We start from the raw sequence: 23,810 nt of genomic DNA, 5'->3' as shown, positions 1-23,810 counted from the left end.
TTCATATGTAGATTCAGCCTTGCCTTTTCCTTTGTCATTGCTTACAAAGATCTAAGCTTCCTTCCTAAGGCATCATCTTTTATTAATCAGCTTATCCACAACAGAGTCTAAGAGACTGGAGCTGGGTTCAGACAGATGTTGATAAATGTCTTAAGTTTCTTATAAACGAAATCAAGGCCAGCCATGTTTTATTAATCAGTTATCCTTCATACATATTTTGTCCTCCGTATATTGGCTCACACTTTATATGCCATCCTGTTTACACTGTCCTGATTTAATTCAAGACTGTTAGCCTCTACTTGGAAAGACAGGTAGTCCTGTATGAGTCTTTACATATACTTAAGGGCTAATATAAACAGTCATTTATAGATGTATATTTGGCAAAACAACATTAGGTGTTAGGAAAATGACAATCATGCATTTATGAAGTATGTTTACTTTATTGACAAAGGTAAGAATATAAAAATGGTCAAAAATCTGCTGGTGGAAATGTTTAGGAACTTACCTTTCAGTATCCTTATGCCTCTGCTCAGAAAGTTAAAAACATATTGAACAAACATACTGCTACTAACAGAGCCTCACATGGTCTGATTTTGTCCTATATTCTCATTTAAGGGATTCTGACTCGGGGCTCCAAAATAGTAAATGCAAATTACTATCAAAGCAGGTTATCTTCCTGATTGTTGCTATAGTGGTTATATTAGTTCAAGGCATATTACAAGGATAAGAAAATAATTAAGCAAGAGAATGATGTTCCACCTATGGAATAAATTATGTATAGTAACAAATAATCTTCAGGTGTAAACTATGGTGTTAGTCTGGTGTTAATGACCAATTGGTCTATGAAAACCTAGGGTAAAGTTCTTAGAAGCAAATTTCCTGTCTGCCCTAATTTATACCTTTGCATTCTTCGATTGTCTCACCTTTGGGTCTTCTATATGTGCTGTGCACCTGTGTATCCCACTCCGGTCCATTCTGTGCTCCATCTGGTAGCAGAATTGTTTCTGATTGTACAGAAAGTCTCTTGGACTGCAATTTCTTCATGTTCAGGGTTTAAAGAATAGGCCTTCTACCACAAATACACAGGGTTCTGCTCTGCAGTTTTGTCGTTTTTATTTTGGGGCCCAGTTACTATCACTGAGTACAGGCAATGGATCCAGTGCAGGCGTTATGAGCATCCCATCACCCTCTCCCCTGTGCTCTGTGAAATGATCTTTCATCTGCACTGTGTCAGGAGGAGTTTCCTGTACCTCTTTGATTCTGGATGGAATTAGGATACATTCTGGATTAGGAAGCACCTGAAAAACTCTGTCCCATTACCTCAAGGCCTATTCCTCTTTGGCTGTTACTCTTTTCTTGTTACAAAAATACCTGTAACAAAGAAACTCTCTGCCCTGGATTGACACTGGGCCTGTCAGGGAGGAACCAGTATTTTGCTTATGTTCACACTTAGGATTTGCAAACTGACAAGACAGATTCCTTCAAAGTAAAAACAGGTGATTCTCACAGCATAAAAAATATCTCCTGAGTACGCAAGCTGATACAAAGCTAGATACCAAAAAATAAACCCTCCCTTAATTTTTTTGTATTTATAATATATCAGTGGGCAGTCAGCAGTTACATGTTCCTGGATTTTGGATATAAGAAAAAAAATAATTTTAGCAAATAACTTCTTAGAATTTTAGAAAATAGGCATTTATGTGTTATGTTTAACCTGCTTTGATCCTATGCTGTATGTTAACATGAGATAAAATATTTTAAAGATGTTTTAAGATTGATGATTTTTTATGAGCATATTTTTTTTAATTTGAAGTATAGTTGATTTACAATATTGTGTTAGTTTCAGCTGTACGACATAGTGATTCAGCTTTTTTTTTTTGCATATTATATTCCATTATAGGTTATTATAAGATACTGAGTATAATTTCCTGTGCTATACAGTAAATCTTTATTGCTTATCTATTTTATGTATAATAGTTTGTATCTGTTAATTCCATACTCCTAATTTGTCCCTCTCACTCCCTTTCCACCTTGGCAACCGTAAGCTTGTTTTCTATGTCTGTCAGTCTGTTTCTGTTTTTTATATACATTCATTTGTATAATTATAAGTGATATCACATAGTATTTGTCTTTCTCTGTCTGAATTATTTCACTAAGCATAATGTTCTCTGAGTCCATCCATGTTGCTGCAAATGGCAAATTTCATTCTTTTTTCTGGCTGAGTAATATTCCATTGTATATACATATACCACATCTTCTCTATCCATTCATCTGTTCATGGGCACTTGGGCTGCCTCCGTGTCTTTGATACTATAAATAGTGCTGCTATGAACATTGGGGTGCATGCATCTTTTCAAATTAAGAGTTTTCATTTTTTTCCAGATATATACCCCGGAGTGGAATTGCTGGATCATATTGTAGCTCTATTTTTAGTTTTTTAAGGAACCTCCATACTGTTTTCCATAGCAGCTGTACCAGTTTTCATTCTCAGTGGCAGTGTACAAGGGTTCCCTTTTCTCCACACCCTCTCTAGCATTTATTATTTGTAGAATTTTTGTAGACAGCCATTCTGACAGGTGTGACGTGATACCTCATTGTGGTTTTGATTTGCATTTCTCTAATAATTAGCAGTGTTGAGCATCTTTTCATGTGCCTGTTGGTCATCTGTATGTCTTCTTTGGAGATATGTTATTTATGTTTTCTGCCCATTTTATGATCAGGTTGTTTGTTTTTTTGACATTGATTTGTATGAGATGTTTTTATATTTTGGATATTACCCCCTTGTTATTTGTATTTTTTTCAAATACTTTCTCCCATTCTGTATAATGTCTTTTCATTTTATTGGTGGTTTCCTTTGCTGTGCAAAAGCTTTTAAGTTTGATTGTCTCATTTGTTTATTTTTGCTTTTATTTCTTTTGTCTTGGGAGACTGATCTAAGATAATATTGCTGTGATTTATGTCCAAGAACATTTTGCCTATGTTCTCATCTAGGAGTTTCATGGTGTCATGTCTTACATTTAGGTCTTTAATCCATTTTGAGTTTATTTTGTACATGGTGTGATGAAAGGTTCTAATTTTGTTTATTTATTTTTACAGGTAGCTGCCCAGCTTTCCCAACACCATTTCTTGAAGAGACTGTGTTTTCTCCATTGTATAGTCTTACCTCCCTTGTTGTAGATTAATTGACCATAGGTGCATGGGTTCATTTCTGAACTCTCTATTCTGTTTCCCTGATCTATATGTCTGTTTTTGTGCCAATACCATGCTGTTTTGATTACTGTAGCTATATGTATAGTCTGAGGTCTGGGAGGGTTATACCTCCGCTTTCTTCTTTTTTCTCAGGATTGCTCTCTTAATTTCCCTTTCTGATAGTTCATTATTAAAGAAAAGCAACAGATTTCTGTACATTAATCTTGTATCCTGCAACTTTATTGAATTCATTAGTTCTAATAGTTTTTGTGTGGAGACTTTAGCGTTCTCTTTATAGAGTATCATGTCATCTGCAAATAGTGGGAGTTTTACCACTTGCCTTCCAATTTGGATACCTTTTATTTCTTTTTATTGTCTGATTGCTGTGGCTAAGACTTCCAATGATTAGAAGTGGTGAGAGTGGGCATACTTGTCTTGTTCCTGAATTTAGAAGGAAGCTTTTCACTGTTGAGTATTATGTTGGCTGTGGGTTTGTTGTACACAGCTTTTATTATGTTGAGATATATTCCCTCTATACCCACTTTGGTGGGAGTATTTTATCATGAATGAGTGTTGAATTTTGTCAAATGCTTTTTCTGCATCTATTGAGATGATCATGTGGTTTTTGTCTTTCCTTTTGTTAATGTGGTGTGTCACATTGATTTGCATATGTTGAATTATCATTGTGACCCTGGAATAAATCCAACTTGATCATGGTGTATGATCCTTTTTATATATTGTTGGATTCAGTTTGCTAATATTTTGTTGAGGACTTTTGCATCTATATTCACCAAAGATATAGGTTTGTAATTTTCTTTTTTTGTAGTGTCTTTGTCTGGTTTTGGTATCAGGGTGATGGTGACCTCATAGAATGAATTTTGGAGTGGTCTCTCCTCTTCAAATTTTTGGAGTAGTTTGAGAAGCAAGGTATAATTTCTTCTTTATATGTTAGATAGAATTCCCCAGTGAAGCCATCTGGCCCTGGACTTCTGTTTGCAGAGAGGTTTTTTTTTTTTTTGTGGTACGCAGGCCTCTCACTGTCGTGGCCCCTCCCGTTGCGGAGCACAGGCTCTGGACGCACAGGCCCAGCGGCCATGGCCCATGGGCCCAGCTGCCCCGTGGCATGCAGGATCCTCCCGGACCGGGGCATGAACTCGCGTCCCCTGCATTGGCAGGTGGACCCCCAACCACTGCGCCACCAGGGAAGCCCTGCAGAGAGTTTTTAAAATTACATATTCTATTTCCTGTCTATTGATCAGTTTGTTCAAATTATCTGTTTCTTTTTGACTCAGTCTTGGCAGGCTGTATGTTTTTAGAAACTTGTCCATTTCTTCCAGGTTGTCCAATCTGTTGGCATATAACTGTTCATAATATTCTCTTATAATTTTTTGCATTTATATGGTATTGGTTATTATTTCTCCTCTTTGATTTCTTAGTTTGTTTATTTGGGTCCTCTCTCTTTTCTTCTTGGTGAGCCTGGCTGGAGGTCTGCCAATTTTACCTTTTCAAAAAAACACATCTTGATTTCATTGATCTTTTCTATTGTTTTTTATCTCTATTAAATTACTTCCTTTCTTACCTTTATTATTTCCTTCCTTCTGTTGACTTTGGGCTTTGTTTCTTCTTCATTTTCTAATTCTTTTAGGTGGTAGGTTAGGTTGTTTATTTCAATTTTTTTTAATTTCTTGAGGAAGGCCTGTATCGCTATGAACTTCTCTCTTAGAACTGCTTTTGCTGCCTCCCATAGACATCTGTGAAGTTGTCTTAAGGTATTTTTTGATTTCTTCTTTGATTGCATCAGTGACCCACTGGTTTTTCTTAGTAGCATGTTGTTTAGTCTCCATATGTCCTTTTTTCCCCCATTTTTCTTTTTGTAGTTGATTTCTAGTTTCATACTGTTATGGTCAGAAGAGATGCACAAAATAATTTCTATCCTCTTAAATTTGTTGAGGCTTGGTTTGTGACCTAGTATGTGGTCTAACCTAGAGAATGTTCCACGTGCCTTTGAAAAGAATGTGCGTTCTGGGTTTTTTTTTGGATATAGTGTCCTGTAGATATCAATTTAGTCTAACTGGTTTACTATGTTATTTAGGACCTCTGTTGCCTTACTGATTTTCTATCTAGATAGTCTATCCATTGATGTCAGTGGGGTGTTAAAGTCTCCTACTACTATTGTATTATTATCAATTTCTCCTTTTATGTCTGTTAGTATTTGCTTGATATATTTAGGTGCTCCAATATTGGGTGTGTATATGTTAATAAGTGTAATATCCTCTTCTTCTATTGATCCCTTTATCATTATATAATGCTGTTCTTTGTTTTTCTTTATGGCCTCTATTTTAAAGTCTACTTTTTCTCATATGAGTATTGCTACCCCCACTTTCTCGTCATTTCCATTTGCCTGAAATATCTTTTTCCATCTCCTTACTTTCAGTCTGTGTGTGTCTCTCACCCTAAGGTGAGTCTCTGAGCACTTATTTTTTAGAATTAGGCATAATTTACGTACAATAAAATGTAGGGAATTTGTTTCCAGTTTGAAGACAATTGGACAGCTGTATCCACCTGTGTAACCACCACCCAAAACAAGTTATAGAACATTCCCAGTACCCTATAAAACATTCCCATGTGGCCCATTCCAGTAAATTTCCACCTCAAGCAACCACTTTGCAATTGCTAACAGTTTAGATTAGTTTTGCCCAGTTTGGGCTTCATATAAATGGAATCATACAGTATTCATTCCTTTTTGTCTGGCTCCTTTCACTAAACAGTGTTTGATAGCTTCATCCATGTTATAGTTACTAAGTCTGATTGCTTTCTATTTTCAAAAATATTATGAGGTACATGCTGGATCAAAAATACTGAGAAATTAGAAAGTATGAAATAATAAGTTTTTTAATGATAAAAATTACCTTGAAGATCCTTCTGCCCTAATTTGCAGCCCAGCTTGTGAGCCTCCCATATGATGCTTGTGCTACCTGGAGCTCTGGCCTTTGTAGGAACATCTCCAATACAGGAACACATCACTTCACGAGGCATCTAAAGTACCATGAGTCCATACTTTAAAAAAGATGTAAGAATACTATGTAACTGGGCTTCCCTGGTGGTGCAGTGGTTGAGAATCCGCCTGCCGATGCAGGGGACACGGGTTCGTGCCCCGGTCCGGGAAGATCCCACAGGCCGCGGAGCGGCTGGGCCCGTGAGCCATGGCCGCTGAGCCTGCGCGTCCGGAGCCTGTTGCTCCGCAACGGGAGAGGCCACGACAGTGAGAGGCCCGCGTACCGCAAAAAAAACAAAAACAAAACCAACAGAATATTATGTAAGTTTCCCAGATTATTAGAAATGATCCTTCATAGTTTTAATGTGTGGAAAGGGCTCTAGTGAAGAAGGGAGAAAATTTCCTCAAACAAATAATATTTTGCTAAAGTTTCAGTTTTGTTTCTGAGTCGGAATATCTGCAGTCCTAAAAGAAGGACTCTGTTTCAAATTGCTTTCCTCCTGTAAAGAATTTGCAAGTCATAATCATATTTTTTTCAGTAATAGATTTCTGTATTTCTAAGGAAGCCTACATAAAAAAATCATTAATTTTACATATTTCCTATCTCCTTTATTATTTTACACAGTTGAATAAATTCCCTTCAAGCCTGATCAATGTCCTGGTCAGTGCTTGGGTTGTGCTTAATCTTTCATGAAATCAATCAGATACTCTATGTTTTATTTCCTCAAGTAGGGACAGAATCAGGATTATCAACAATACCAATAGATGACACTCAACTTTCTGGTTTCCTCAGCGTAAGTTAAGCCCTTAAAAAGAAACTCTATATAACATTTTATTCTGGTTTTCCTATTGTTTATGATTATATTTCCATTTGAATAACTACATAGTAAACAACACCAATGCAAGTGATAATGGCAGGGATAAATTAATCACTGAAATTTGTCAGCCAAAGATTATCTAAGCACTTACTTTAAACTGATTTATGAAATTGGAAGAATATCTGAAAGACAGAGACTTTAAAAAATAATGTCACATTTTACTATATATATCAGAATATAGGGCATCAAATCCAGACAGTTATATACATCATGTGTTTCTTGAGAACAAGGACTTCTTCATCTCCCTTTTCTTCCCCTCTCTCCATATGTTTCTTTTTTTTTTTAACATCTTTATTGGAGTATAATTGCTTTACAATGGTGTGTTAGTTTCTGCTTTATAACAAAGTGAATCAGCTATACATATACATATGTTCCCATATCTCTTCCCTCTTGCGTCTCCCTCCCTCCCACCTGCCCTATCCCACCCCCTAGGTGGTCACAAAGCACCGAGCTGATCTCCCTGTGCTATGCGGCTGCTTCCCACTAGCTATCTATTTTACATTTGGTAGTGTATACATGTCCACGCCACACTCTCACTTCGTCCCAGCTTACCCTTGAGCCCTTCTGCATTCTAGCTTGGTACTCAAGTGTAAGTTCCATGTCTGTCTGTTCTCTGAGTAAGATTTCTTACCTAAGTAAACAGAGCTTATGATGATAGACATAGGAGGAAGCTTGGCTTCTGTCTCGATCTCTCGCTCCACATAACCAAGTCAACTACATTTTGGCTGCTAAGGCTGTTGCCTCTTCCCCAGCTCCACCACCCCTGTTTTATTCTAGACTCTAAATGAATTTGTACAATTTGTTCCTAAACTGGTCTCTACAACCTGACTCCTAACAATACGTCCTCCACATGGTCCCCAGAAGAGCTTTTTATAACTCAGACCTGACCATGTCACCTTCCTGCTTGAACCAGGCAATGGTCCCCCATGATCGCAGGTGAAAAACTAAAATCTTGGCTTAGCCTATAAGGCCCTGCAAAACCTTACCGTTTTCCAGCTCTCCACCTGCATTTTCCACCTGCTCACTGTAGCAACTCAAGGCTGCTCAGGTACATGAGAGTCTAGTCTCTGAATGTATTTGTGCCTGCCTTTTTGTTGCTGTTGTTTGTTTTCATCCTGAAAGCCCATCACCATGTCTGCACCTGGCTGATCACTATTACATTACCTTGGACTTCCAGGAACTCCCCTCCAGCCCTCATCTTTGGTCGGGTTAGGCCCACACAGTAACCTTGGCCCTCGTCTACCTTACCCCTAACCATTAATATTATCTGTATCTCCATAGATGACATTAGCACCTGATTCTCAGTCTTCTGCTGCCCCTAGCCCAGACTGTCCTTTTATCACAATGACTCTGTGTGGTTGATCAATTCAATAACTTAGCTTCAAAATTCACTGACCTCTTCCACTCTGTTTTAGCAGCTCATTCCAAAGGTTTTTTTTTTTTTTTAATATAATCATTGCCTGGACCTCAGCCCACTCTGAAATCTTAAACTTTATTATATCAGTCTCCAAGTAAAACCTTCAATGCCTTTGCCCCTTTCACTCGCTTCTTCTCATTACATCTTCATGACCGCTCTTACTTTGGCTGCAACTTTTCTAACAGTCTACCCACATTCTGACTTTGCATGCTCCTCCACCAAAGAATATTTTACACTCATTCAATCTACTCCAACACAACACAAATTCATCAGTTTGCAATTAAGACTAGGCCCCCGTAGTCTTTTAATGAAGACTAAATTCATTCACTAAAATCATGGAGCAAAGATCACTAATCCCCTCTTGATTAACAAATCCAATGGACTCATGTCAATCCTAGTATTTCTTCATCTTTCCATGGCATTTGCCTCCACTTACTCCTTCCTTGGTTTCTTTGTCACTGTCATCCCCTGGTCTACCTGGTTTGTCTTCCCAGTCTTCTTTATGCACTTATTGTTCCAGGGGGCAGTCTTCCCTCCTCTCTTGCAGGCCATTTCCACACTCCCATGGCTTCAACTATGATTCATATACTGATGACCCCAAACTCTCTGCCTTTAGTTCAGCTTTCTCTCCTATATACCAGTGCCCCATGAACTTCATCACAAGAAACTCAAGCCCAAGAAATCCAAAACTGAGCCTGTTGTCACTGCCCTAAAATGTTATCTTCCTCTTGCATTTTTGTTGTTATTAATAAACTCAATTTCTCTCCACTCACTAACTCAAGCCAAAAATGCAAGAGTCTTCACAAATCTCTTGGTCTTCTCATTCCCCACATTAAAACAGGAATCAAGTTCTTTCTCTCCTACCTTATTCATGTCTCATATTGTCCCTTATCCATTCCCATCACTGTGTGTTGTTCACACCCCACCATCTCTTACAATAGTCCCTCCAAGCTGACCTCTCTACCCCCAGCCTCACGGTCTTCCAGCCCATTTTTCTCATTGCAGTCAGAGGGAGCTTCCTAAACACAAATCTCATCTCATTAGGCTCCTAGATCTCAACTTTCTATAGCTGTGGCTTCTACATGTGGTTGCACGTTAACATCGCCTAGTGAGATATTTTTAAAATGTCACTCCTACAGATTCAGAGAGAACCGGTTGTGAACAGGATTGGGATGATGGCATTTTTTAAAAGTCCCAAGTGATTCCACTATAAAACCGAAGAGCAATGATCCTACAGAATAAACCCCAAAGCCCTACTTCTTGCTCCATTTTCATATTTTCTGCCTCTATTCATTCTATACACAGCTGTATAGAGTGACCCTTCTCCACTGTCTCTGCTATCTTGGCTTCCTCTGCCTAAAACTCCTTTTCATAGCAAGTCAAGACTCTAGTTATGTTATGGGCTGAATTGTGTCCCCCAAATTTATATGTTGAAGGCCTAATTCCCAGTATTTCAGAATGTGACTGCATTTGGAGACAGGACCATTAAGGAGGTTGAAATGAGGCCCTCGGGGGGGGGGGGCTCTAATCCAATCTGACGGGTGTCTTTAAAAGAAGAGGAAATTTGTACACACAGAGAGACATCAGGGATACACACACACACACACACACGGAAGACCATGTGAGGACACGACTGAGAAGGCAGCCATCTGCAAGCCAGGAGAGAGGCCTCGGCTGAAGGAGCCACCTCCATGTGGGGCAGTGCAGTCATTGTGACAGAAGCAAACGAGGGAATGGCAAACAGTAGGCTGACTCTGAAAACTTCTGCTTAGAAGTGACAGTTAGAATAACAACAGTTAGTCTCACCTCTGACTTGACCTTCCCCAAATAGGAATACAGTCTCGACCCATGTACCTGGAAATCAGACTTCCAGCAGCCTCAATATTAGGTATTTACCTGTGAACCTGAAAATAATTTTAAAAACCATGTGAGAAGCTTTGGAGTACCAAGGAAAAGAGTTACTATCAAGCACGTGCCTTTTATTCATTGATGGAGTGTAGCACCTTACATGAAGCCTTAGCTAAGGCCCACTAGCAGAAAAGAGTGTCTAAAATATTTAATGTAGAGACAAATATTACAGGCATACCTTAGAGATACTGCAGGTTCAGTTCCAGACCACTGCAATAAAGTGAACCTCGCAATAAAGCGAGTCACATGAATTTTTTGGTTTCCCAGTGTGTATAAAAGTTACATTTATGCTATCCTGTAGTCTATCAAGTGTGCAATAGCATTACGTCTAAAAAACGTTCGTATCTTAATTAAAACATACGGTATTGCTAAAAAGTGTCAAAATAGTAACATCAGAGATCACTGATCACAGATTACAATAACAAATACAATAATAATGAAAAGGTTTGAAATATTGCAGGAATTATCAAAATGTGACACAGAGACATGAAGTGCGCATATGCTGTTGGAAAAATGGAAGCAGGGTTGCCACAAACCTTCAATTTGTGGAAAACACAGAATGTGCGAAGCACAAGGAAGTGAGGTCTGCCTGTATAGTGCAATTAGGTAGCAGATGTTCAGAATTAGAAAATTTAGATGAAGAAATTTTAAAGATAATCTTCTCCTGTGCTTTTATTTACAAATACATATATATACATAACATTAAGAACCAGAGTGGTAAAAGACCTCCAGATCACCTTTCTGTGAACCAAGACTGGATCTCTGGTTGTCCTGACCCTGTGTTCCAGAGGCCTTTCCATACACACTTCTGGCATCTCATATCCTAATTCTGGATTGGAATATTTAAGAAGCCAAGGATCTGAGTCATTCCGTTTAAATAAATCTCCACTGGAGAGGTTGCAATTAAAGAAAAATCTGTTCCTGTTGTGAGGCTTGCAGTATCTGGGGAACTGACTTCTCTGGAACAATGTGTTCCCTGATGCTGATGAATAAATGAGGCCTCATTGTTCACAGTTTATTTACAAATGAATCTATAGAAGCATAAAATTTAGAACTGTTCTCGATTAGTTATTCTTTCATGTTTACTCACTCAAGTATTAAATCTTCCACAATCATGAATTTCCTTTGGGAACAAATCTTCTGGTTTTGATAGTTCCCACTATTGAAAAGTTTTTTTATTGATATTTGACCTATTTTTTTCCCATACTTTTATCCCACTTATCCTACTTATCCTGTTTAGATCAGGCCACATCATCTTCCCCAAGTGCTTATGCTTTTCATATATGTTATGACTCATCCAAATTATCATTTAGTCGGGCTCTCCATGTGCATTGCTTTAGTGTTGTTATGGACCTTACTCTCTTTACTAGAATAAATCTCTCGTAATGAGATACAAAGCCCCGGGAATATCACCATACTTGTAGAGAGAGGGGCTAACTGTCCTTGTGTCTTTGTTATTAAGTGTAATATGAGGCGCCTATGCTAAAAAAAAAAAAAAAAAGAGTTTTTCCTTTCACATCACCTAGTACACTTCTGTCAATGTTTAGCCCACTAATTTCTATGTGTTTTTTCCTATAAATTAGATTCCAACTAGTAATAGGTTTTATTCTTCAGATCACATTTAACCAAAGAAATAAGTCAACGTATCCATCAGTATTCCTATTTAATGGCTTCTGTTATTCTTAATTTCCTCACCTGTTAATTGGAGAGAAGAGCCTGGTGCCCTACTTTGCACAAAGTAGATATGTAATTATTAGCTTTCTTTTCCTCCCATCATTCCCAGTTCTACTTCCCACCAGTGCCTTTTTCTTCCCTAGATACCCCATGAGCTACCTATGCTCTGCCCTTATCCCTAAGGCTTCTGTTGATTGATGCTACAGCTTTCATTAGCACCTTCCCTGGATCATGTCATTACTTCCTTTTGTTTACAGAGTTTCAGCCCGTTTTCCAGCTAAGTGCAGCTTCTCTGTTCCTAACAGAAAATAAATTCTTTTTGTCAGTAAATCTCAGGAGACCATATTATGTCCTTTACTAAAATTCCAATATAACATCTGCTGAATCTTACAGTGCAAGCCAAAAAGAAGTTATTAAGCTTGTATAGTTTGATTTGCTTTTTGTAAACGCTGGTTATATACTGCTAATCACTTGTATTCTAATAGGTGTTCAACTTACCATCATATAATCTATTCCTTCTAGAACATGGATGCAAGTCTATTTTAAAATAACATGACGTTTTTAATTATAAAAGTGGTACTAGCTCATTGTACAAACTTTGAAAAGTCAGGTGAAGTACAAAGAAAAAAGAAAAAGAATGCCTGCAGTTATGATACATTGCAGAGATAACTCTCTTAACATTTTAGTGTATTTTGCTCACATACATTTTACCCAAGTTGAATATATGAAACTATGCGCCTATTTCTTTTCTTATAAAACAATACAGTAAACTTTAATGAGTACTATATTGTTTTCATTTTTTCTTTCCTCAACTTTCCACAATTAAATTTCTTCCATATAAGTCAACAAATATTAACCTCCTAAATACAGCATAAATTTAAATCACAACTCAACAGCCAATGTAAGCACATACTGTAGCTCAGTGGACTTCAAAAGAAGTCATTACAGATTTTAAACAAATATGATTTGGGTTTTTTTATTTTCTAAAATTTCTGCTTTTCATTAGGGGCTGACTTTGAAACTCATCATTACATTCTAATGATTCTCAATTTCTCCATTGCCTTTCTCTTGTTATAAATCACCAAGTGGTAATAAATAATAGAAAATCCAAAATTGGCTGACATAAGGGACAATTTTGTTTTCACTGTCTTTCCGTGGACAAACTTGCACTAATTTTCTTTACTTCTAATACAAAGATCCTCTTAATCTTGTAGCAATCTATCCATATTTTGGTTTGGCTTTAATCTTCACCTTCCTTTCTTATTCCCATCCCCCCCCCCCAGTTCCTTTGTAATGAGTTTTTATTATGTTGAGCATGATTGTTCATCATTGATAGAAAGTTTTCCTAGTATTTTCAGACTTCCAGTGAATTCCAACTAGGTTGACTGAATACAGATGCTGCTTCTTTTTTATGACTCACCAAATTGGCCTATGAGTAAATCCGAGACATTCTTGAGAGGTTATATTTTAGCTTTGGAATGATTAGCAAGCTCATAGACAGATGGGTAGTTCTAATTTGCCAGGAGTGCCTACATTTTTGCAAGATTTAGTATGTCTACTTGCAGGGGAAGAAGGCTGTTCCACTTTTCCTCGGGTTGTAGTTTCTGAGACAGATGCTCATTCAGACACTTCATTGTTGGGCATTTGAGGAGTTCACTGCTGCAACCCTCCCTATCCTACAGTGCTGCACCTACACTCCTTAACGCTCTCACTCCAGCTGGGAGGAGATTCATGAACACAGTGACTGGATTTGGTTCTTTTCTGAATCTCCAGTGTCTGATCCAATGCTTGGCACCTAATTGACATTTGAGTTGAAATGATCAATCAGATATGGTAAAGCTCATTCCATATCAATCTCCTTTATTCTGTACAAATCATGTCAAATGACTAACCTAAACATCATTACACAAAAGTCAACAATACAGTGTTGTGATTAAACTAGTGGGCTTGGGAAGTAGTCTGTCTAGATTGGATTCCCAGCTCTACCACTGACTTGCTCTGTGAACTTGAACAGACGACTAAATTGCCTCAAATCTTCTGTTTACAAAATGGGAATGATCCTAATACCAAAATGACAGGACTGCAATTAGATGCGCATTTTTCAGGACAGTGCCTTTCACGTAGTACTTGTTCAATGCATACTAACAGCAATTATTGGTATGGAAGGTCTGTGATGGAACACAAGGGAGCACTCATTTGCACTGGACTGTATTAGTGTAAATCAGTATAGTCTAAATGTGATGGAAATGAAAAGAGGAACACAAGCACCTAAAAAATACTTCTGGGCATATAAATTTTGATCTAAGAGGAAATGCTGATGGAGTTCCTTTCTGGATAAGAAAGCACAGGGAGATCGCACACAATAAAACAGTGTCATCAGCACTTGTCTGATTAAATTCCATCTCTGGAATCCTCTTTCATTGTATCTCAAGCCTAAGTCCAGTCTCCCCAACAAGAGTATAAGTTCCTTGGGTGTCAAGTCTGGGTCATAAATTTCTGGATGACACAAAAAGTGGGTTGGGTTAATAAATAAAAAAACAAATGGATTACTCTTACAACTTTGTTAGATTGTTTCCATATATCAGTCCTATTAACTTGGAAAATAAAAAGTGAATTGAAAGATTAACTTTATTATCAGTTTAGCCCCAATGTTTCCTTTCAACCTTGTATGAACTCACTGGCCATCCTCCTCCTCCAGCAATGCACTAACCCCCTATTTGTAGACTCTTCTGACCCTTTGGTTTCAGTTCCCACTTTCTTTACCTGGAAGTTAAAGAAACCAACAGCTACTGTTGTGTTTTTAAAATCTTCAAAAGCAGGCGAGAACGCCAGCTCATTGAGAACAGAAGGGGTGGTCTGCTCTTCGAGCACCAATGTTTAAGCTTAGGTGCCCCAGAATTTGTGATATCTGAGACCAGTGAGTAGCCTCCTTGAATGAATGTGCTTGGTTCAATAAATCACTGTGGAAGAAATAAACTAATTTCCTAGTTTAAGGAGGCCATTGTCTCCTGAAATACTACTGTTCTTGTAAAACTGGGAACTAAGACAATATGTTTGTAGACAAATGTCTGATTTGGTGGTTCTGGGTAAGATGTGTTGTCACTAAAGGTTTGGTGAAGCAGTTCTGTCTTCATTAAGAATGGCAAGATAAAAGATAGCAGAGGAGGTGGGTTTGGATATATTGGCTTGGCCAAACAGTTCGTTCGGGTTTTTCATACCATCTTATGGAAGAACCCAAACGAACTTTTTGGCCAACCCAATAATAAATTAAACTTAAACCGTAAGGTTTAAAAACCCAATAATAAATTAAACCGTAAGGTTTAAAGCAGATTTCTGAGGTGACCAGGGTAGCCTCTCTCCTCTGGAGACCTTTAGTGGGCTCAGTCAGGGGCTTTTGAAACGGTTTTCCTTTGATTCAACAAAGATGTTTGGTTGTTTTGGACAATAATTTGTTACCCATCCCCCTTTCCCCTTTAATTTGTCTATTGTCAAATAAAGTCATCTTTTTTTGATAGCTGGAATTCAGGAGGCATTGACATCTTGTGATGTGAGTTAAACTCTTCTGTGGCCACTGCCCCCGTTACCTGGCCTAAAGCCAGCCTGAAGTCCCCTCTGATGTATGAATCTCCTTTGCTAATCTGGCATTTATTTGGCCCCTTTCTGTACGTCATGAATCTCCCTAACTTGTGAATCCATGCTCTCCTTAGTAGTCATTCATCAGAAGGATCTATTTTATCTCCTCAAAGAAATCAGATTCATATTTTTCTGTTGTAAAAAACAGTCATCCAGATGAAAGGGCCATTGATCGTTAAACACTGAAGCACCTGCCAAGGGAAGGTATGGCTTTTGCTCCAGAGAAAGTCCTCAGGTCCCAGAGCCATACGTGGGGTGACTTACAGAGTCCTGTCACAAGGCAGGGTTAGGCAGGGCCTTCGTGAGCAGTGGTGTCCAAGCTTCAGGGCCTCAGAGCTCACTCTAGAGATGAGTAACTTCAGGGCTAGAAAGGGACCATGAGTACGAAGGCAAGACTTCACTTAGAATTCTACAAAGCTTTGCAATAGTAAGTCCAGGAACACTGGGTGAGATTAAACCCGAGCTGAGTCAAACAAATTGACTCCATTGGACAAAGATGCTGAAACATCATGCTCTCCTTGTTCTACGTTGTCCCTGCCTCTTCCCCATGGCTCCCCAATGTGGATTGGTGGCTTTTCAGTGAGTACACATTCCTTGAAATTTGAACACTGATCTTTATAAATTCTGCCTAAATATATGCACATGTGTTTTTCTAGCTATAACATTTACATAATATTGAAGAAGCAAAATAATATTACCCATTCACTTTTGTTTCTCAATTTTCAGAAAGTTTGTATTTCTTCCCTCTAAGTTTGGACTACGTGAACAGGTCATTCCCAGAGTAAAGCATTCAGGCAGATGTTTCCTTCAGGGGCAGACAGCGTAGGAGGAAATCTCTTTGATTCTTTTCTCTCTCTTTCTCTCTCTTACCCTCTTCTGCTTCTTTCATACCCTCTCCTGTTTCTTCTAACCTTTTCTTCACAGAGTATGGGAAATGAGGACTCAGCAGTCACCCTTTAATGTAGACAATATAAAATCTAAACAAGATAACCCAGGCCCTACAGAGGAAACAAAAGTGAGCTCTATAAAACATGAAGAAACGGAATATGCAACATAAACACAGAACAAACCTTGTTTCTCCGGAAACTGGTCTTCTTTAGCTATGAGCGGTAAGTCTTGCTTCCTGGAAATGACCACTGTAAAATGGATAAAAACACACCCATGAAACAAAGATAATCAAGTTAATCTTTTGACCCTACTCCTATTATTTTAATCTTTAAAAAAGAAAAAAAAAGCTATTCATTATTGTTACGTCAGAAAACATTCTAGTGTGATTCACGTTTTATCCCACTTTCTCTTTCTAAGAGGCCAAACAGCAATAATTAAGAACATACAAGTGCCAAATAGGGCAAAGAATAAGGAATCCTTTCTGCAGAACTGGAAAAACCTGTATTTGATTTACATAAGGACCCTTTCTTTTTTCTTCATTTTAGTTAAATATACCAGTTTCAGAAAGCGTTCCCCATGACATCGATTTTGCCACTCCAAAAGAAAAGTAGAAGAATTAAAGGTACTCTGTTGGGTATTTATTGTTCTAATAATTAATAATAATTACTATATGAAGGTTTGGTTCTTAGGAAACAAGACGATTATCAAGGCTCTTTTCCAAAGACCTTGATTTTGAGGCGTAAGGAAGATTGCTGAACATCTTGTCTTTCTATCTTTCATATAGACTGCTCCATTTATTTATTAGTTTATTAGTACAATGCAGAAAGATGCATCCTTCCTACTTTGTTTGCCTAAGAAGAATTCAATGGTACTATAAATCTTATAAAATAGTAGAATCACTTAGTATATATTTCTTCTATATTTGATTATATGTGTGAAAAATGTCTCTATAAACATTTAAGAGATTAACTTTGACTCTCCCATTTGGCTTCAAGTCCCCTGAAATTAAAAATGTGCTATTTATTTTGATGGAATAGGACATAAAATTGGTAAGCCTTCTCCGTTTGTCACTCACAATTGTCTTTTTTTCTCTCCTAAATTTATGAGGTCTTTATATCCACTCTGTTTTCTTTCCTTTTTCCTTATAGTTCCTCTTCCAACAGTGTTTGCTTTTTACCAGTCCCTGAAGAGCTTCTGTTGTCATCATTTAACATTTGAATGGCAATAATATTTTACAAAATGCTTTACAATTGCTTTTTACAAGTTCTCATGCCTTCAATAACTCTTAGGTTATTATTCGCAGCCCAGAGTTTTGCTGTTATTTGTAAGCACACAGGCATTCCTCCTGACACAGCCTTTTCCAGTAGGTTTGGAAACCTTTCACTGGAAATCACGTTCAGTTTTTTTTTATTTTTTTATGTTCAGTCTTAAGCTGCACAGGTTTTGAATATATTAGTTGTAGGAGCCTTAAAACTTTCTTGTGGTTTTTTGTTCTTAAATAGGAAATGCCATTTTAGATCAAAAGGAAAGTATTTTATTTTGTCTCTTCAGACTCTCTGAAAAATACAAGAATATGGGGTAATTTGATGCACACAATATTGAACCTGGAAAATCCTCAAATAGCAGATGAGATAAAAAGTACAGAAGTCCTAAGAAATACGAGTTATTGGAATACATATTTAAAACTTCAGACCTATTCCTGGATGGGATTTTAAAATAGCGTATTTTTTAAAAGATTCTTTGTGTCTCCACAGTTAACAGAACTTCTGATCTGTATCACCACTCAGTTAAAGAATTTAGTATGAATGTTGATTTATTGATGTACGTTATTTTAAGAGTATATTCATGCTTCTTCCCTTCCTGTTCCCAGATAGTCGCCAGAAGAGTGAAGCTTTGAAGCGATTTTCCCAAATACCAAACTCTCTCAAGTTCTGTAAGATTCAGTCATTGACTACAACTTCAGACAACTTCTATACGTGGTCTTTATAAGAAACCACAACTAATGCCCATACAGGTTTCCACCATTAGTGCACTGGGAGCCCCATTAGGGAAATGTGGCAGAGGATGGGCGTGCTGCTTTCTGGAGTGTCTTTACACTCCGATGTCTGAGGAGAGCACACGCTCCTTTAAATCTCCTAAGAAACAACTTGAGCTAAAGTCACATTTGAGCTAATGTCAAGTCACACTTTTCTCCTTGGTAATATTTTTGACTTTTGGGTTATCTTGGGCTTTTCATTGCTCTACTGTACTTTGCCTAACAATCAGTTAAATTCATTCCCCTAGGGCAGTTATTCCCAAGCTTTTTCATACCAAGTCACATATAAAACGATTGTATTTGTACAGCACATCAGAGTAAACTGGGGAGGATTTTGGAGGTTTCTACATAGCACTTGGCACTTGGCACTTACATACAAAAAAAAATATGGTATTTTCTTTACCTTATATAGATATGCTAAGAAAAGCAAACCACAAATGCTAGGGAGAATATTACATGCTGAGTTTGTATACAATTTCCAAATAAAATCTTTTCACATTTTAAAATGAGAAATTGGAGCTTGCTTTAGCATAATAGCATTTTATGATAGTTTTATGGCTTGCTGGCCACACATACATCCTAATCAAGATTTCTTTAATGATGGTCTCTTCACATTCTTGATAGAAATCATGTGTGAGAAACTTTGTTCACAGGAGTAGGAGGTAGCAAATAGCAAAAACATATTTATTACTTTTTTTGACAGACTCCTTCATACCATTGAGCACAATTCGAACAATGCAAACTCTTTAAACACCAATAGTATATCAATGTTTTAAATATAACAACTCTTCTTTTTCCTTCATTGATAAATATAATATTTGAATTTCTTGTTATACAAAAACAAATTTCAAATCCAATTGGTATTTTTAAAAATCAAGTATTTCAAATACTGATGAAGATTTTCCTCAACAATACACAAATGTTACTTTATCTTAATAAGTTTTTGTAAATACTCAAATTATTGTATTGACTACACATCCCTTGCCAATTATTTTAATCTCAATTTACTAAAGTTGAAATTTTGGCCTTGTCATTACATATGAATACATTTTCCATAATCTTTGCAAATTTCCATCAAATAAGCTATTTTGAAGCCAAAACCTATACTTCAGCAAATCTGCAAAGTGAAAAATGTCCAATTTTTTTCAATTTCTCTTTTAGTTTATAAACTGTTGACAAAACTTTTCCTTTGAACAGCCAATGCAAATAAATATGAACCAGCAGAAAGTGGTATTCTGATAGTATTTTTTGCAAAAATCTGAAAATAGGACTGTGGATGCTTGGATTTTATTAGATTATCATTTTGATAATATGTGTAATTCAGATCTATAGACTGACATTTATATCTGAGAGCACCTGTATAAATAAGACAATATATTACTTAGTCTCTGGACGTTCAGAAGGAATTCTTGATGTAAAGCCTTCTTGCGGTGCTACCATAATATATTCTTTTTTTAAATATAGATTTATTTTATTTATTTGTTTGTTTGTTTTTTGGCTGTGTTGGGTGTTCGTTGCTGTGCGCGGGCTTTCTCTAGTTGCGGTGAGCGGGGGCTACTCTTCGTTGCGGTGTGTAGGTTTTCATTGCGGCCATTCAAATCTTATTGTTGCAGAGCACGGGCTCTAGGCACATGGGCTTCAGTAGTTGTGGCTTGCGGGCTCTAGAGCGCAGGCTCAGTAGTTGTGGCGCACGGGCTTAGTTGCTCCGCGGCATGTGGGATCTTCCCGCAACAGGGCTCGAACCTGTGTCCCCTGCATTGGCAGGCGGATTCTTAACCACTGCGCCTCCAGGGAAGCCCATATTACTTATTTCTAATGACTGTTGCAACTCTAGTAATTTGTTAGGAAATTTTCTGGCAGAGTAAATATGGTTCTCCCAAGTATTTTTCTTCAGGGCTCTGACAAGCATTATTACTATTAGTATTACTCAGCAATGAAAACGTTTTTTGATTTATAACCTTCTGGGTCAATATTTTCTCTGTCACCTGACATGTTATCAATGAATCTACAAATATTATTATTTAAAAATAGGCCCGTTTGGATTCCTTTTCCAGCTAGCTCCACCTGATGTACGAATATGTCTCATGCAGTGTAGTGAAAAGAAAAATTCTGTGATAATGTGAGAAAGCTGACTTTGGTTGTTAATTATGCCACCTTGGAAGGAGGTTTTTTGAGTTCAACATGCTGCCATTTTTAGAATTAATCTCTTTGTAAAAATCATGTTTCTTATTTTGTACCTTAAAAAGTTCAAATTGTTTTCTGTGTCCAATGACTCTTTTATTGTGAGATGTCAGTGTTTTGTTTTATTGACATCATTATTTCATTTGATAATTTTTCTATGTAAGTAAGATATTTAGGCTGAGAAAGAGAAAACTTACGAAAGCATATGAATCTGTATCTGAAATAATCATTTTATTATTGATTTTGTAACTTACACTTTTTATTTGGACTACTGGGGTTGTCTTGTATATATATGAAGGTATATGTACTTTGTTGTGTATTTGCTATAAAATAAATACCTGTAAAATGTAATTCTATTTAAATATAAAGTTCTTGACTGTAGGCCTTTATGATTCATGTTTAATTTTTTTCCAAATGCATTTTTAGGTTGTCTACATTTTCAGGAAATTTTAAAAATAACCCATGAAAACTGAGTCAATTTCAAGTAGTGAGACACTCATTTCTATTTAATTCAATAATTAAAATTCTAAAAACTAAAAAGTACAAATATCACTTACTCTAATATGACAAAATATTTTTTAGTTTGATTTTCTGAAGCTGTAAATTTTAGTCCCCTTAAAAATTGATTTGAATTACTTTTAACGATTATTTTTTTAAACATTGTTTTTTTTTTCTAAATTTCTAAAAGCAGAAAATAATTCATTGTGAAATCCATTTAAAAATCAGGTCTCAGCCAATTGTTAACACCAAAAGCTAATGAAAATATTTTTAAAAAGAATTAAGAAAATTAACAAAATTACTTTATCCCTTCCTTGACCTTCTGCTTAGTTACCCTGAGCTACAGAGAATTTTGTTGGTTCTATTTTTCATAAGTAGAAAATTCTAAAATCCCTTTTGGGAACCATCATGGTATTAAATAATTGAGAATTATTTCTTACATAATTGCGATTACCAATTTTCTCCTTGTTTGTTTCTTTAACCACTCCACTTCCTTCCCTCTTCTCACTGCCATCACCCAGGGTCAAGTATTCAAAAACTTCCACGTTGTTGTTTCTGAATCCAAGGACACTCCCTGGGCCAAGCCGTCCTATGCACAGCTAGCAGTTTGGTGTGAAATCTGATTATGGGGCAACTCTGCCCAGAAGGTTGAATGGCTTCTGGTTGTCCCTAGAGCCAGCTCCACACTCAGTGTGGCATTCAGGACCCTCCACAGCGTGGGTCCAGTTTGCCTTTCTAATCTGGCTTCTTGTTGTTCCTCCACCTCTGCATTCTACACAGTTAAGCTCAGTGGCCTTTGTTAGAATCCTTGTAGGAAGAGTGCAACCAATAACTAGCAAGTGATATGGGGAACTAGTTCTAAGTGGAGGTACTAACACCAGGAGAACTTGGGCCAATTTCAGTGTTTCTAACATGTCCTTACCTAGCCAGTCTGGAGCCACTTGGAATACTTTGTCCCCATAGCAATCTCTGAAGGGATGTACTAACAGTTAATTTCAAATAACTTCTTCCAGGTAGTCCCATCTGATCAACCACCCAGGCATCATACTTTTTCTTTGCTTCAAAGAACAATGTATTCTGCCATTTATTGAACTCTGCTATAGCTGTTTTGGTTTTCTTGGTTTATCTCCAACTATATATTTTTGCTATACCAAGGTAGAACCCTTAATGTATTGCTTTATGTATGTCACATGGTCCCTGAAATAATCTTTTTCATAAAAGGAGCTTTACCAATACTTACTGAATCAAAACAAATGTGTTTATAAAACCTATTCAAATGTTGGTATATTTTATTAATACAACTCATCTGAGGCAGTTTATCTGTCAGGAAGATGGTATTTAAAGTGACTGGGGTTTCTTAGAAGCCATAAGAGGGTAAAGTCACCACCTCCTTCTTTTTTGGAGAAAATATCTGGTATTCCATAAGTTTAATAACAATAACGATAATATTTAGAGAGAGAACAGCAACTCCTTTAATCTCAAAATAAGAGTGTGAATATATTTAATGACTGATAATTCTCTACTACAAAATTCAAAAAGAGATCAGAGTTTGCAGGCAAACCAGTTTTATATGGATCAAGTGCAGGAAAACATGTGTGAAGTAGTCAGTTATCAAAGGTACATTCTGAATCGTAATAAAAATGCTCAACAATCTTCTATGAAGAAGGTAAAAAAGTGCACTCTGGATTTTACTAGAAATTAATAATTGTTTTATTCCTGATATTTAATACTGATTTTGAATACATATAAATACAATGGTTGCAAATAACATTTTTGACTTGCACAATCATATCTAATTAGTTGCTTATCATAAGGAGTAGGAAAGCCAAGTAGATGGAGCAAGTTTGTATTGTTTTGCAGTAATGATGCTATATTTATGGTTTCAATTGTTTTTACTTTATTAGGATGTTTATAAATGAGTTAACCACTTAATATTGTACTTTGTTCTATCATATGAGCCCCCTGGAAAATAAAATAAAATAAAAGTAAAATAAGACAAGATAAAATAAACACACACTTACCTTCGGAGAAACTTTGTTTCCCTTCCTGCAGTCAAAAGTACTAGCATATAGGCTTCCTAAAATAATCTCCAAGAATATTTGTATGATCAGACTTGTTGAGAAGTTTTGTGGCAAATCAGGCTGTAATCCTTTGATATCACTGGACTGAAAAAAAGGTTTGTCTTATTGAAGAAGGGAAATAAAAATCATTTTTAAGGATAGTTTGTAAAAGATTTAGATTCACAGACCATGAAAGCTGGAAAGGACCTAGGTAGCATAACTCCTCATTTCTTTCAGAGAAGGAAATGAGGCACAAAGAAGTTTCACCAAATGACTATTTTAACGACAAGCCTCATGCATGAGAGAGAGAGATGTAAGAATGTAGGTGTCTTGAGTCCTGGTGCAGTGTTCTCCCTACTGTTCTCACTTTACTTCTGCTAATGACATTCTAGTTTTATCTGTAAGTCTTGGGAGCATGAGTATGCCACACTGTCTTTTACAAAACTAAGAAAAC

At 36.9% G+C, this 23,810-nt stretch overlaps 1 long non-coding RNA gene across 6 annotated transcripts in view; it reads right to left on the bottom strand.

Annotated features, from left to right (window-relative positions):
* Positions 1 to 23,810, bottom strand: part of LOC132593335 (uncharacterized) — a 147,805-nt gene that overhangs the window by 29,747 nt on the left and 94,248 nt on the right. For all 6 annotated transcript variants that reach the window (XR_009558638.1, XR_009558640.1, XR_009558639.1 and 3 more), the window contains 3 exons: positions 23,318 to 23,461; positions 16,765 to 16,830; positions 10,286 to 10,383 (listed from right to left, as the gene is read on the bottom strand). This is a non-coding gene — a long non-coding RNA (uncharacterized lncRNA). The remainder of the gene's footprint in view (positions 1 to 10,285; positions 10,384 to 16,764; positions 16,831 to 23,317; positions 23,462 to 23,810) is intronic.

The sequence above is a fragment of the Globicephala melas genome, chromosome 14 (genome assembly GCF_963455315.2).
Source record: "Globicephala melas chromosome 14, mGloMel1.2, whole genome shotgun sequence".
Taxonomy (NCBI): Eukaryota; Metazoa; Chordata; class Mammalia; order Artiodactyla; family Delphinidae; genus Globicephala; species Globicephala melas.
The sequence above is the reverse complement of the archived record's forward strand: the minus strand, read 5'-3'. Positions and strand labels throughout refer to the sequence as shown.